The 16,974-nt window shown below is 36.7% G+C and overlaps 1 long non-coding RNA gene across 1 annotated transcript; it reads right to left on the reverse strand.

Moving 5' to 3' along the window:
- Positions 1-204: 204 nt before the first annotated feature.
- Positions 205-13,773, reverse strand: LOC104854409. Its single transcript, XR_778082.1, has 3 exons — positions 13,659-13,773; positions 11,299-11,515; positions 205-292 (listed from the first exon to the last, which is right to left on the reverse strand). It is a non-coding gene; the product is annotated as an uncharacterized LOC104854409 (long non-coding RNA).
- Between the last annotated feature and the right edge of the window lie 3,201 nt (positions 13,774-16,974).

Here is a 16,974-nt window from a genome sequence, read left to right on the forward strand (position 1 = left end):
ATAGCATCTTTTTCCTTTTTTAACAAGAAACCTATCCAATGATGCTTGATTTTGGCTCCTTTTGAGGATTTTGTGGAAGTGTGACATTTCATTTTCATTAAAGAGATTCATTGCTCTCACTAATACAGCTTTATTCAAGTGGTGCTTTTCTACAAAATTTTGCACTGCTTTCCACATTTTACGCATCTCTTCAATTGTCTTTGGAGCGAGGCATTCCTTTGCCTTTTTCTTCTCGTTGTCTGCAGAAGAGATCTCCTCCACATCCTCTTGATGTTATACATCCACCACAATCCTGCAGCAAGGGAAAAGAGAGAGAGAGAGAGAGAGACAGACAGAGAGACAGAGAGAGACAGAGAGAGACAGAGAGAGAGAGAGACAGAGAGGAAAAGAGGCAAGAACCATTGGCTCAGTTGTGATCAGGTGACATTTGTGGCACATACTACTCACATTGTGAGATATCACCCATTCATCAAGTTAAATGTATTAGAAATATTTGCTTCTCTTACAGAATACTTGTAGGACAAGTTACTTACAAACCAAAGGTTTACTGTACACCAAAAAGAAAATGATGTTAAAAAATAGAAAGTATCAAATGAATATGAGAATATAGTAAAATTTGAGTAAGCAATTATGAATTTAATAGCATTATTAATGCTAAAGTCATGACACTAGGCAAAATCAGATATAATTCTTTATAAGTGTTTTTTAAATCAAGGAGTAGAAAATTGTTTATTTTAATTATTTCAAGGCAATATCATAAATATTCATTAACTTTAAGAATAAAAATTCTCAGGGCTGGGGATTTAGCTCAGCAGTTCAGTGGCCTGCCTCGCAAGTGCAAGGACCTGAGTTCAATCCCCGGTACCAAAAAATAAATAAATAAATAAACACAAAACAATTATATGATAAAGTGATTATTTTATATTACAAATAGGCCACTGTTGTTCAATCTGGTGTATAAAATTGCTGGCCATTTGGCGGGGGTTGAGACAGGCTCTCACTGTGTAGTTGAAACTAACCTGGAACTCACTATATCTTAGGCTGGTATTGAACTCACAGTGATCCTCCTGCCTCAGCCTCCCTAATGCTGGGATTATAGACATGTAATACTATGCTTGGCCTTGCCTGCCATTTTTAAACTACCTATTCTTAAAATGATATTCATTTAAGGGAGCTATATTTATTTGAAAATAGTAACAAACTTCAAAAATATTAGTAATTAAAGCAACATTAAAGCCAAACCAAGCATTGCAATTTTTAAATAAGCTCTTTTTGTTTCCAAATACAATATTTTATTGGGAATATTAGTCAAATTAACTTTAAATTTTATCATAATAAATATTTATAAACTGATAAGTAATACTTGAAATAATCATAAGATTTTGTAATCAGTATTTGCTAAATATTGAAAATAGAATTTTGAAGAAAAACTTAACTGGTAGAAAAGTTCACAACGAGTGAAACTGATAGGAAAATAAATGAAAGAAATGTAAGTCATAAAAATTGTTACACTATCTTAAAAGATGACTTGATATATCAAATTACTATAAATTAATTTAAAGTATATTTAATAATGGTATCTATATTATTAAACCTGTTAGTGTCAAATTATCAAATTAATTTTTCAATTAAATAAAATTTTCCCATGCCTTTTAATGATTTCTTTAAAACTCGAATTTAAAAATTATACAAAACTACTTAATACTTTAAAGAATCAGGCACTAGAGAGGGAGGTCATTACTCAAGTATGCTGAATTAGTCTACACCTAGTATAACAAAGTACTGTAGACTGGACAGCTTAGCCAACAGAAATATATTTTCTCACAGTTCTGGAGACTGAAAATCCGAGATCAGAGTGCTTGTATGGTATAGTTCTAGTGACAGCATTTTTATTTTTATTTTTTAAGCATGCAGATGGTAGGTAGCCTTTTTTTAACCATGTCCTTCCATGGCTGAGAAACAGATCAAGCTCTCTGATAAAGACCTCATTCTCATAACCTCATCTAAACCTAATTATCTGTCAAAGGTCAAATTTCCAAATATCATCACAATTGGGGCTAGAGCATCAATATATGAATTGTGGGTACATATTTGGTTCATAGCACAAAGTTACTCATAAGTAAGGTGAAAGTAAAAAGATGCAGCTGGGCATGGTGGTGCATGCCTGTAATCCCAGTACTCATGAAGCTGAGGCAAGAGGATCCCTGTGAGTTCTAGACCAGCCTGGGATACATAGTGATCTCTAGGTCAGTCCCATCTACAGTACCTAATTATCTGTCAAAGGTCAAATTTCCAAATATCATCACAATTGGGGCTAGAGCATCAATATATGAATTGTGGGTACATATTTGGTTCATAGCACAAAGTTACTCATAAGTAAGGTGAAAGTAAAAAGATGCAGCTGGGCATGGTGGTGCATGCCTGTAATCCCAGTACTCATGAAGCTGAGGCAAGAGGATCCCTGTGAGTTCTAGACCAGCCTGGGATACATAGTGATCTCTAGGTCAGTCCCATCTACAGAGTGAGACCCTGTCTCAAATAAATAAATAAATAAATAAATAAATAAATAAATAAATAAATAAATAAAGGATGCAGACTTTAGCCCCAGAAATAGAACAAATACAGTGTCAGGTCTTTTCCATAAGGATACTTTCCTTAAATTAGATGAAACTACAAATTGGCAAAAAAAAAAAAAATCTTCCAATATCAAAGAGTAACATAGGAAAGAACAGGAGCATCTGTGGAAAAAAGAATGCAAAAGACATACTCAGGAACTAGAAAGAGAATTGCTGAGGACTAGACTTAATGGGGATAATTAGAAAAGGCTCCCCCGAATAGGAAAATCTTCAATTATTTTATTTTCTTTTTTTAAAATGAGAAGAGCAAATGCCAATGAGATACAAATGAAGGCATAAGAATTAAGAAATTATTTCTGCACTGTAGGGCACAGCACAGGTTTATCAGTACCTTCAGTGCATGCTTTCTAGAAATCATATATGGAAACATGCAAGTGAGCATTCCTTTTTGTATATTTGACTTGAATGCACAATTATACTGATTGGGGCAAGGAAAAAAAAAAAGGACTTTGGTATAGGATTGACAGTATTAGGGTAAATGAGGCATGACCAAGATAACCAGAACAGGTAAAAATGAAGCAACAAGTGAGGTTTTATTTCCAGCCTCAGTGAAGGCTAGTCAAGAGTGACAAAGCTGTTGACCCTGGTGTCTTGGGCAAGAGGAAATTTTATAGAGGACCTTGGACAAGGGAGGAATAGTGCCAGGAGGAGTGGAAAAATTTGTTCTGTAGTGGAGGAAATCTTTTGTTCTGGGGCAGAAGAAATCTGGTAGTCTTTAGGGTCCACAATCATACTACATTTTTCTATCTGGGAAAATTGATCTGTTTTTCTAACCATAAAGCTTCAGGAAGAACATTCATGAAGTGATGAAACAAGGATGACTAGTAGATCAACCACACCAACTTGGCTAATTGCATTCACCAGTACTGGACAAAGATGAGTGACAATAATTTGTTTTGTATATCTTAGTTTCAATTGTAATTCTGTTTCATTTAGACATTTCCACCCATTAATAAATGAAAAAATACCTCCACCCAGCTAAAAGTTTCTTAATGGTAGAATTTTGAATTTGAACTAGTCCTCTGAAAGTGAACTTAAATTATTAAAATGTAATGTTACCAGAAAGGTTCTATTTTATTCCTAAATCTACTTCACTCCTAACTCAGAGATGTGCATGCATAATATGCTCCATGTATATCCTCAGGATTTCCACAGCACATATACAGACAAAAAAATGGAGACTTTTTCATCATAATTATTCTTGACTTGTATCTTCTTCCCAGTTATAAAAATATTATAATACTTTCTACTAGAATGTAATGAATTGCGATTACAGCAAAAATCCAAATGTTGTATATATTAATATTACTGAATAGATATACCATAAAATATAATCATAGCCTGGTGTTGTAAGTGGTATAGCATCTGTCTAGAATATTCAAGGACCTGTGGGTCAATCCCCAATACCACATGTATATGACACTGACTATTGATCAAGATACACTTATTTAAAATGTAAAGTTTGACCTAGTTACTTGCCAACAAACAACAAAAGTTTAAACCTCTGAAGATTCATTTATGAGTTTAATACTTAAGAAATTCATCATGTAAATCACTTTATTTGATTTGATAGTACCTAATTCATTACTTTATTTGTATCTTACACATCATTGTAAGGGAGAGGGAAGGCAAATATCCCCCTTTAATAGATATAGATATTGAGTTTTAGAAAGATTAATCTGTATGTCTAAGATTAGGCAATTTGGAATTATAGCACAAAGGACATGCAAAGGACTTAAAATCTATTCTTAAAATCTTATCCTTATCTCATGTTATTTTTAAAAAACCTACACTGACTCTGGATGTTACTAAAATTTTACAGAACAAAGAAGTTTCAGAGAACAGATTCTAGTGATTAGGACTGAGAAGAACAGTCTCCATAAACCAAGTCTATACATACATCCTTCCACTTTACAGACATTCAGCAAGAGCTTAAAATGGAAACTACATGTAAGTGATTCCTGTCTGAGGGATGTTAAAGCTAAAAGAGACCAAATTTCTGCCCTTAATTAAAATTATAATGTAGATCAGCAGTAAGTGAGCACAGATCCCAGGGAGCAGCTCTGTGGAATAGAGTGGCATGGCTACAGGCAGATCCCAGCTAGGGCCCTACCTCAACCCCAGTGGCTTGGGTACACAGGCCATAGCTAAAGGCCTACCTAGAAAAGAGCTACACATTCACACAAACAACACTCAGAGGTTCACCCCAATACCATTGATAAGTTCCTTAAGACACTAGCCAAAAGCCTGCTCAAACAACAAGAAATGGGGTGCACAGCCCCCAGCCAAAGGCCTTTCCAGACAACAGGTACATAGAGGCCCCAGCAAGAGGCACACCTTGATAATATTCCAAGAGTGCACAGGCCCCAGCCAGAAGCCAGTCAACATGTCAGCTCAGGAATCCAGAAGGCCACCATTCTAAACCCAGGAATTGGTGCAGTGGCAAGCAACAGAGAAAAGGCCATTTCATATCTTGCTGAGAATTGAAGACCATTGAGTGGGCAAAAAGTTACCTCAACAAAGGCGCAGTAGGCTGTATCTGTTAAAATCAGAAGACATGTAAACAAATCACAAAACCAGACTTCCAGATCACCTAAGACAAACCCAAATGAAAATGAGATGAAACAATTTGTTACTAAACAACCTGTACTCCCTGAACTGACAGTGAAAGAGGATTTGAAACAAATGAAATCAGAAATAACTTCTCAGATAGCAACAGAGATTTTGCCCATAGTGCAAGACATGATTAATAAATTCAGAGCACACACAGATTATAAAAATAGAGAAGCTGAGGAACATGATGGAATCCCAACATAGGAAACAAATGAAATCCATAAAACATATGCAAACATATTTCCAGGAGATGAAAAAATGCATTGTAAGTTTGCTCAGTGGAATGAGCCAATGCAGGGATAGAATTTCAGATATAAAAAAATAGGATTGCAATTAGTGACCAGGAAAAGAAAAATTTATTAAAAATAGTAAAGAACCATGAGAAATCAATCCAGCAGCTGCTAGATGATGTAAAGAAAAATAACATAAGACTGGTTGGAGTCAATGAAGAAACAGAAGACAGTGCAAATGACATTAAAAAAAAAAGAACTGTTCACAGAGGTAATGTCAAAAAATGTCCCAAGGAGGGGAAAAGAACTTGACATACAGATAAGTGAGGCATATAGGACAGCAACTAGCCATGATCAAAGAAAATTTACACTTAGGCATATAATGGTTAAGATTCCAGAAATCCAACAGAACAAAATTCTATAAGTGACAAAAATTTCATAAACACATGGAAATTGAGCAACACACTTCTGAATAATCAATGGGTTACAGCAGAAATTTAAAAAGAAATCAGTTTCTACAATCAAATGACAATTATAATACAACATATCAGAATATATGGAACTGAATGAAAGCAGTCTTATGAGGGAAATTCATAGCAGTAAATACTCATTTTAGCAAAGCAGAGTGAGCTCTATTAAACAATGTGATGCTGAACCTCAAACTTCTAGAAAAAGAGCAGCAGGACAAATCCAAAACTCATACAAGGGAGGAAATTATAGAGATAAAAGCAGAAATTAATGCAATGGAGACTAAGAGAATGATTTTTTTAAAAATCGGTGAAGCAGAGCTGGTTCTTTTTTTTTTTTCAGATTTGTGCTATACTATATTTTGAAGGTGACTTTGACAGGATTTAGTAATGGATTGAACATGGGAAATGAGGAAAAGAATCAGTCAGTTGATTGATTGAAATCACTTCTGTAGTATTTCAGAGGATTATCCAATGCTTAATGTGGTCAAAATAGAATTCAACTTCCCCTCACCTTCTTTGTCCAAACCCACTCCCCCTCCACAGTTTTTATCATATTAGGCAGAACTCTTAAAGACATTGGCATAGGAAAAGACTTTATGAACAAATCCTTAAGTAGCATGGGAGCTAGCACCAAGAAACAACAACTGGGATCTCCTCTTATTAAAAAGCTTCTGCACTGGAAAAGAAACTATTAACAGAACTAAGAGACAATCTACAATGTGGGAAAAAAAAATTACCAGCTGCTCCTCCGACAAAGGACTATCATCTAGAATATATAAAGAACTCAAAACAATCAATCACCCCCCCTCCCAAATATAAAGACCCAATTCAAAAATGGGCATCTGAAATGAGCAGACATTTCTCAGACAAAGAAGTAAAAGCATCAAGTAAATATATGAAGAAATGTTCCACATCAGTGTTCATTCAAGAGAGGCAGATGAAAACAACACTGAAACTCCACCTAACCCCACAAAGAATGGCTGTTATCAAGAAATCAACCAATAGCAAATGTTGGCTGCATTGTGGGGATAAAGGAGCCCTTCTCCATTGTTGGTGTAAGTGCAGACTGGTGCAACCACGGTGGAAATCAATATGGAGATACCTCAAAGAACTGGGATTAGAGGTTCCATTTGACCCAGCCATCTTTGATTACACATGTTGATCTTTTTTTACACCTCTAGTTTTTCACACCTATTTGGGATTTACATGTGTAGCATTTTCATTTGTAATATCCTCTTTAAAGTCATGACCTAACTTTCTTCCCCTAGGCCCCATCTCCTAAAGGTTTTTCTACCTCCCAACACTCCAAAACCTGGAAATCAACCCTTTGTCCTATCAGCCACTGAGTGACACATATCCAAACAACATCAGTAAAGTTTTTTTATTATCATATACAGATCTCATGGAATTATAATTAAAATTGAATGAAATTATGCCTATAAAATATTTATCACAATAGAGGGAATACACCAATTTTTTTCTAATGACCTCTACTCTTGCTGCTATTGTTACTGCTAATAGTGCTGTATCACATAGTATACTCCTAAATGATACTCATCATTAAAAATGAAAATGCTACATACACACAAACCTGTGGAATATGTGAAAGAATTATATTCTTTTATCATAAATTCTGAATTAGCTCACTGACAATAAGTATATAACTTTTATGAAGACAAATACATAAGCTTAATTTTTGTCAAATTAGAACTGAAAAACCTCTCTTATGCATGTTCTATCACATTGATTTTTTTGTTGTTGTTGTTCCCTCAATTGTCTTATGCTTTAATACTTGGCCATACACTGAAAGGGAACAAAGAGGCTCAAAAACTAGGCCATGCACACTGAGAGGTCCAACTGGAGACTTTATTCCAGGAGTGGGAGCAGAGAGAGAGAGAGAGACGAAGAAAAAGAAGAGAAAGAAAGGAGAGAGAGAGACAGAGAGAGAGAGAGAACAAAGAAAGGAAGATCCTTTTATTGGTTTTAGGCTGGCTTATTGTTTATTTATGAAGAGTGAGCTACTTTTAACCTAGACCAGGTTGCCTTTTATGGGTTCAGTCCTGCAGAAACAGGTTTAACTTCTCTGGAATGCTGTGGCCTTCAGCGGGAGGAAAACTAAAGTAAGGGCATGAAGTCATTTTAGAACCAAGAAGCACTAGGAAAATGCAGCCTGTGATGGCGGCATCAGGTTCCTAACGTACACTATTCAATGACTGACTGTTTTTACCAAAGCAGAACTGGCCAGATTTATCTGCTAATATTGTAGAAGCAGTGGGAACAGAGAGAAAGAACACTATGAACCATTGTAAGCCATGTAAATGCATAAGAAAGGAGGCAATGGGAAAGGGGAGAATTTGACTTCCTCTACTCAGGACTGGTTTTCCCATTCCAAGCCAATTAGTTATTATTGGCTTTCTTCTTTACTGGGAAATGAATGTGAATTGAAAAAAAAAAATCAAAATCCCTTGAGGAGTGAAACTCTGATTTTATATGCAAAGAAAGGAAAACAGGAAAAGGGTAAGTCCCCATGAGGCATTTTATTTACCAACCACAGCAATAAACTTCAAGTTTCAAACTTATCAACATTATTCATTTTGAGGAAAAGTTCCACAATAATCTGAAGTTAGAGAGATGTGGAAATGTCTTAAAGATTGTGACCTTGATGAGGGAAAAAATAAATGTAGGGAGGAAGAGAAACTTTGCACCTAAAACAGCTATTGCCATAAATGAAATTATGATAAGAACTACTACAGGAAACCTTTACTGGATATAATGGTTATACTTGTGCTCTGCCTCTCTGCATAATCAAATGTTCACTTAACTTTTCTGGTCACTTGTGTTCACATCAACCATGACTACTGTTGTGCAAATATCTCAATTATACCAGCTGGATCTTGGATTTACTTTCATGATTGGAGTGTCTTCTTGGGTTCATAATTTATTAAACTCTAAGTAGAATTTGAAAAAAAAAAAAAACTAAACTTATACCAATAAGCTTCTTTGATGTTAAAGATTTTTTAAGGGCTCTAATTAGAAAATGTACTTTATATCTCAAATTTTCCTGTTCTCTTTGAGGACAACTAGGAGTTCTCAAAGAAGATTTACATTGGGGAGGTGTTGATTTTGGCTCTTGGGAATCTATAACCTGTTTTTGGAAATTCTTGTCCCAGTTCCTACTGAGTCACCACCCTCTCTTTGACAGTCACTCTGCCTGGAATGTACTTACCTGCACTCCTAATTTGAGAGGTACAAGATGTAACTTAGTCCTAAATCAAATTGCCCTGCCCAGGTTGTTTAGCTGAGGCATACTCAGATTCCTAAATCTACTGCAGTCATCTGTTCACAAAATGGAGCAGGAGAAAGTATTTCTAGAAAGAGGAGTCAAGGTGGAAAAGTCAGCTTGTAGAATATAGGGAAATGAGAAACAAATCCGAAGATTGTCTTTATATTGTCTAACAGGTAAAAGTCTCAGGATTGATTCTGCTGCCTCTACCTGTATCTTTGTTTTCAAGAATCATGTTAAACATTCCCTTTCTTCTTTCAGGAGTATTACAAATGTAACCCCTTGAGAGGTTAATGTGCTATGGAAGGAATCAGCAAGTGACACAGAGAGGCAGCAGAATGGAAGTAAAATTAAAAAGTTTACTCCATTGATGGGGATCAATGACAACTATTGGCAGTGCCCTGATTGACTCCTCCACTGGGTTACAACTCCTTCGTTAAACATTCCCTTTCTTCTTTCAGGAGTATTACAAATGTAACCCCTTGAGAGGTTAATGTGCTATGGAAGGAATCAGCAAGTGACACAGAGAGGCAGCAGAATGGAAGTAAAATTAAAAAGTTTACTCCATTGATGGGGATCAATGACAACTATTGGCAGTGCCCTGATTGACTCCTCCACTGGGTTACAACTCCTTCTTTTATAGGGCTTTACAGCCTTGATCTTAGTCAGTTGGTTACATTGCATTTTCACAGTTCACATTGCTGATACAAAACATGACTTCTGAATGGAAGTAAAATTAAAAAGTTTACTCCATTGATGGGGATCAATGACAACTATTGGCAGTGCCCTGATTGACTCCTCCACTGGGTTACAACTCCTTCTTTTATAGGGCTTTACAGCCTTGATCTTAGTCAGTTGGTTACATTGCATTTTCACAGTTCACATTGCTGATACCCAAAACATGACTTCAATTGGATGCCATTCTTTGTTAGGGAAAGTTACTTTTAGAGTTATGTATTCTAGCCAAGTGGAAGGGAGCATTTTTTGGTCAACAAAGCTAACAATGGTTCTTTTCATTTACAAAACTTTTTAGGGAGACTAGATGCTGCAGGTGCCTGCTAATTCTGAACTAAACAGAGCAAAGGGCAAAGTTATCTTACGTTGTGACATTTCCTAGGTGTTTGCTATTAAAGTTTTCCCTATCAAATGTGGTATACCACATCATTTTATTTCCTTCTTCCAAAACTTTTAAAGGAACTTCTATGTAGCATGATTTTTTTCTGGTCTGTTTTTCCTGCTCTACAGAGATGTTGTTTATTTTGTGCTGTATGTTCATTACCTTGCACATATTGTAGAAACTTAATTGTAGATACAAGACATATTTACTGGATCAATAAAAAATGACTGGAAATAACTATGAAAAAGGAAAGTCTTTTAAAATTAATATTTGAAAAATTAGACACTCAAAAACAGTATTACAAAGTCAAGCATATCTCTCAGATCTAGATTCACCAGCGATAATACCATTGCCAACTCATCCAACTCTGATCTGTTCCCTTTTGCCAAATTGTCCAAATTTCACATTTTCTTCAAGTGCTCAGGAAAAGTGAACTGCTAATTCAAGAATAATTTATTAGAGGAAAAATGAAAAAATCAAGAAAGCAGCTCTAGCAATTTTATTCTTAACCATGGCATTGTAATTGAAAGAAAATGGAGCCTGCCAAAGATCACTGGGCACATGGACATGGCTCATAAGAGAGCTCTTAATTGGAAAGCCACACCCAAGGGGCAAAAATGGAACAAAGGAAAGAGAGAGGGAGGGAGAAGGAGCTTGTTTATATAGTGGGTGAAGAGTGCAGGTGGGTTGGGAATTGTGTTGGCCTCATGGGCAGCCATTTGGGGGCCACTCTTGAACATTCATTCCTTATAGGGACAAGCCTTGTTCACATGCCAGTTTTGTTTGATTTATGACCTGTAACACATGAGGTAGGGAATGGAAACTTTAATGTGAAGAAGGAAGTTATTTATCAGAATGGCAACAGCCATTCCAAGGCACTTATCTTACATTCCTCCCTTTTTGTTTTTTTATGGTCTCAGGAACAGGGGTAAAGAATCTCTGTCTGTACCTATTTCCTGCTGAAGCGGCAGGTGTGGGGTGATGAGAAGCCAAGGGAGGGATCTCTAGTCTGTCATCTCTTATCCTTGCCAGGGTGACATAGCTGTTGGAGGGCCACTTGTTTAGGAGCTTCAAGGAGGGCAGTGATGGCAAGACTGTGGAGTGGTGGGGGCTGATCTAGGCATGTATAGTAGCTTGAGGGGCAGCACAACCATGGAGAGGGGGGCCTGAAATGGCAAAGAAAGAATTGAGTTAGACATATCCTGAAAGTATCATAAATAGATAGACAGATATAGATATAGATATAGATATTGATATTGATATAGATATATGAATAGCAGGTGGAGGGGGCCTTCCCTGGCAATAATAAAAAAATAATAGTACCTCCAAGGAGTTAAATGCATTTTTTTTTAATTGGGAAGCATGTGTGACTGGGAAGGTGACTGGATGGCAGAACAGATGGGCTAAAAATCTAGTGTGGAAGTTGGGTGGGAACCAGGCATGATTTAAATCTCCCAGGTGCTAATTGAGAACCACAAACTCTTTTTTGTGGGAACTGCAGTATCCTGAGAGTAGAACTAAATTGCCTTGTCTCTGCTATGATGAATCTAAGGAGGAGCTCATATATTTAGCACAGAAAGTGCAATCTTTGGGTGAGTATGACAAGCCACAGATCAGGTCATTTTTGAGTAGGAAACAGGTACTGTTGTGAGATGTATAAAAAGAACTGTGTGTCCCACATTTGGGATTGGGAGAGTTTTGGGCCACTGGGAGATTTTAGTCAGATGGCTCAACTCATAGTTGTAGGGATGGGAGTGTAAGCCAGCAGATAAGGAGAGGGATATAGAAGGCAATTTTTTTAAACTAAAATTTTGGTGGATCCCAGGTAAAATGTTCTGTCAACCAATCTAAGATCCCATCCACTGATCTTTTGTGAGGGTAGAACCAATGGAGGTCTTGTTGTAGTTGAGTTATGAAGTGAAGAAATCACAGCTGGATATGGATCTATGTCATGGGGCTTTCTCTAGAAGGCAGGCTGGCGCAGTGGTCACTTCCTGTAAGATAAGGGGATTGACCATCTGACTAGAAATTTTTGGATTTGATTTTGGAGGAATTGGAGTAATCAGGGGGTGACAATGGCTAGAATGAGGATGCAAACAAGCAATGGGAGGATCTATGGCAGAATACTCTGAAACAGGGAGTATGATTGCTGACATTTTAATTGTCCCCCCCCCAGAAGTCTTGAATTTTAGAGGTGATATAGTTAACAAAATAACACTCTTTACTTAGAGCCTGACATGTTCTCCCTTGGGCTGCTGTTAGCATGTCGAGGACATATCTGTTTTGGAGCAGGACAACTGCTAGGGAATTAATCTGGTCCTGGACTGTGTTTAGGAATTAGCTTATTTTGTCCATGTTTTTTAAGATATCTACTGAAAATGCCAGTGAGGACACTCACTTCCATCAAGAAGGGGTCCTGGAAAGGTGCCAGGAAGTGGGCTACTCTTGTTGACCTTCGACTGTGGGAGGATCCTTTTAAACATCTGGGATTCTGTATAGATGGTCAAGGTGGGGTTAAGAAATGCTATGTAACAGAAAATTTTAGATCAGTTGAGGCATTGGAATATGAAGTATATGCACATGAAGTACATGCATATGAAGTACATGCCTTTGGATAGAAAGACAGGGTGCTCTTCTGAGATAAAGAGGGAGTAAGTAAGGCAAGTGATTTTGTCCTTTTACCCTGTGCATGTCAGGTTAGTGGTTTGTGTAGGGAATGGGAGACCCATAGTGAAGTGTCCCAGAACAGTGGATAAATTGCCAGTATTCAAGACAGACAAGTTAAAGTCTAGGGGGATGGGAATTGGAGTGAATGAATGGGGGTAAACATACATAAACATCTAACAGTCTGAGATATTTACAGGGAGATAGGGCATTAAATAGGTATTGTAGCCTTTTTTAGACTGGGTTATCTGGTTTATCACTTGAAGACAAATCCCGTTATAGGGAGGTGGAGCAATGGGCCTCAAAAGTCTATCACGAGTGCCTGTTTATTGACTGCCTCTTTTGGTTATTCTTTTCTGCTGGGTGTTTAAGAGCAAGTTAAAGTGAGACCTGTGTTAATCAATATGAACCTCTTGCTATCCATCAAGGTCAGTTAAGTCTCTTTAGGCATTATTTTGGAATCATGCATAGAACCTCTCAGCTTCTCTGTCAGTGTCAGCTATTAGGATGCATCATGGCCTTGCTTGACCATGGTGCTTTTAGTGAAAGCATGAGAGATTTTTTTTGGTGTTCATTCTTCAGCACATGTTACATTTGTCCTCTGGTGTCTAGCAATCTCTCTGTTCAGAAGGTTGGGTGACTTACCAAAGATATAAGATGTTGTGCAAAAGGTTCCTTCATAGCTTGGATCTCTGATGAACTTGGAGTTCCAGGGACAAAATATGGGTGGTCTTTTAGCCAAGTTACCTTTTAGTGTTGGTCTTTGCCCTTTGGTGGTTGAACAACCAGGAGAGAAGATCAGTGACCCCAGTAGTACAGTAGGAGCTTAACTATCATAACTTTATCTGAATAGCAAGCACCCTGGAATTTAAAATATAGCTAGAGGGCTATTATTTTTATCAATCATAGTTGTTCTAATAGTTGATTTCCTGTAGAATATTAACAGAAAAAAATTGTAATCAGGAGCCACACATAATAAAAATATTTTAGCATGACAATCACGATGACATTATCTCTGTAACAAACCTAGCTATGTATCTTAGTACAAAATAGCCATTGTTAAATGTATTCATTTTTCTATAAAATATATAAAAACAAAAACAAAAAACCCAGGAAACTTATTTAAGTTACCACCTTTTGATAGGATGCCATCTAAGTAAAGTGTATGGGCCTACAAATGTACCTGTAATCATGAGTAGGTGGAGCAGAAGAGAAGGGTGAATACCTGGATCGAAAGGTTATTGCCATAAACAATATGTTGGAAGAGCTGCATGGTCAGACTTCATACAGAAAACACCAGAAAAGTACAACAGAAAAGTAGCAATAATAATTATTATAATTATATGAAATCTTATGTCCTATAATGCAGCTTGGTACCAAAGGGATTTTTTTAACAACTCCTTGTTTTTTCACAGAAAATATTATACTTTGAAGGTGACCATTATAAACATATCATAATAAGATATTTAGAACTCAAACTTTGATGATAACCAATGTAAATATTTTATAACAACATATTTGATGGGGCATATCTTTTTATAAGGCCATGACAATTATTGGGGCTCCCATGAGTCAACAAAGACCAGAATAAATTTTTTCTGAGCAGCTGCTTCTTTATTTACCAAGAGGAGTGTACCCAAACCTAAAATTTTGTATTTAATTACCTTGACAATTTTTTTATTTAACCTGTAAAACCAGGTTATAGAAATCAACAATCTATCAATATACTTGATGTCATTTTGACCAAAAATTCAACTGGACAAACACCTTTAAACATTTAGACACAGACAAACATATGAGACAATTTACGAAACTAGAGTGCACTCAAATGTACTTGGCCAATTGAATTATAAAATCTCCATTAGTTACAACTAGTCAAAACTTTTGCAGGTCAAAATTAACAGAGATCTCTTGTAGAATTAGAATCAAAAGGAATGAAATCTCTTTATGACTGTAAATGTAAACCTTTTATAAGAAACTTGAAACCAACAAGCAAACATACATATTTTTTGTTAAACCATACAAAAGCCTTTTGTGTCAAAAGCATATCTCTTATTTAAAGCCTTTTAAATATTTTTTCTGTCCCATTTATTATTAACCTTTTAAAACAAACTTCAGTTGTTAAAATCTTAAAGTGTCCTCTTTTTTTTTCCTAGCAAAACTTTTGTAGGTCAATTAATAGAGATCTCTTGCAATTAGGATAAGGAGTAAAAGTGCTTTATAACAATAGCATAATCTTGTGTTATAGTCATTGTCAGAAGTCTGTAAGCAGAAAGTAGAGAGAAGGTCAAGCTAATCTACAATTACAATTTAATAATTTGCAATGTAAAATAAATGTTTGAAACACATCAATTAAATATCTAGAAACCAAACAGCATCAACAATTATTTTAAGTTGAACACAAAAGGTACATTTGTCAATTAATTAGAGGAGGGAATGATAACAAAGTTTTTGCCTTGGGTTGGATGTAGTGTCAAGAAGAGAGATTATTTATGGTGTATGATGAGGCTGACAGGAAGTACAGAGGGGAGGCTTAGATCTTAAATAGGAGATCCCACTTTGTCCATATGCTCACAAAAGTTATAAAGATCTCAGAAAAGTGAGGGATCAAAAGTCATTAGGTGGCCATTTATTTTGGTTATCTAACAAGTATTGAGGCCAAATTTGGGTAGCAGACCTAAGTCCGAGAGCCATGAGGCAGTCCAGAGGGGAGTCTGCTGGAATGGATTGTTCCATTCCCATGATGGAGAAAGGAGACTTCTGTTGCCACTCTTTGAGGTGTCCTGGAGTGAGGGACAGAAAGCTGTGGGAGTAGAAGTGCCACTTGGGAGGGTCATCACCATTCAGAAATGGAATGCCAGGCCACAGTTGGCTGGAAGACTTGGGACTTGAGTTTAGAAATTTTCAGTCAGAGGCCACAGTTGATCGGGAACAAGCCAAGTCTCATAGAGGGGGAAGAGAGGCCAGTGCCTCAGGGGTCTCCACCACTGGGGTTGAAACCCAGACTGACAAACCTGAGATAAAAAGGCTGGTTAATTATCTATTGATAATTATCTATTATCTATTGATGAGGCCAGTGGTGGGCATGGAGATACATTTGGGCAAATGGACATGAGTTATTGGGTGGGAGGATGGGGTGCTAAGGCTTGGGGTCCCTCAGCATTAAAGCTGAGCACCGGGTAGCACACAATCTGAATCACAGCACCAATGAAAGAAACCGGCACCTGCCAAGGATCACTCCACACACTGACAGAGCTCATATGAGAGATCTTCATTGGTAAGCCAAGGCAGGACAGTGGCCCACTGGGCCAAAAGGGAACAAAAGAGAAAGAGAGGGAGCGGGGTGAGGGGCTTGGTTATATTGTGGGTGAAGAATGCAGGTGGGTTGGGGATTGTGTCTGCTGCAGGGGCAGCCACTCAGGGGCCACTCTTGGACATTCATTTCTTATATGAGCAAGCCTTGTTCGTATGTCAGTTTTGTTTTATGTATGATCCATGACGCATGAGGTAGGGATGGAAACTTTAAGATGAAGAAGGAAGTTATTTATCAGAATGCCGCCAGCTATTCCAAGGCACTTATCTTACAGTAATAATAATTGATATCATTATTGTTGCCTTTATTCTAGTAGGAAATTATTGTGATCCTGAGATGAACAGATCACGTTAAATGATTTTTTAAAAATTGGAAAAAATCACCTTGTTCTTTCTACCTGTATGGCTTTTTGAATAAATTGTAATAATGAGTAAAAACAAATACAAGGCTCTGTCTTTATTAGATAATTAAGTTGAGTGATGAAAGAATTATCTGAAAGGATCTTATTGCTGGATTATTAATGTTCATCTTTATTAATTTTGTCCTGTATTTAGATTGAAGATATTGTAAATCAGAAGATCATTTATCAAGTGCTCTATGGTACTTGGTAAATATGTTGCCCCCTACCCTTTATAATCACATGATGAG

Source organism: Fukomys damarensis, unplaced genomic scaffold (assembly GCF_012274545.1).
Source record: "Fukomys damarensis isolate Sample0158 unplaced genomic scaffold, DMR_v1.0_HiC HiC_scaffold_36, whole genome shotgun sequence".
Lineage (NCBI taxonomy): Eukaryota > Metazoa > Chordata > Mammalia > Rodentia > Bathyergidae > Fukomys > Fukomys damarensis.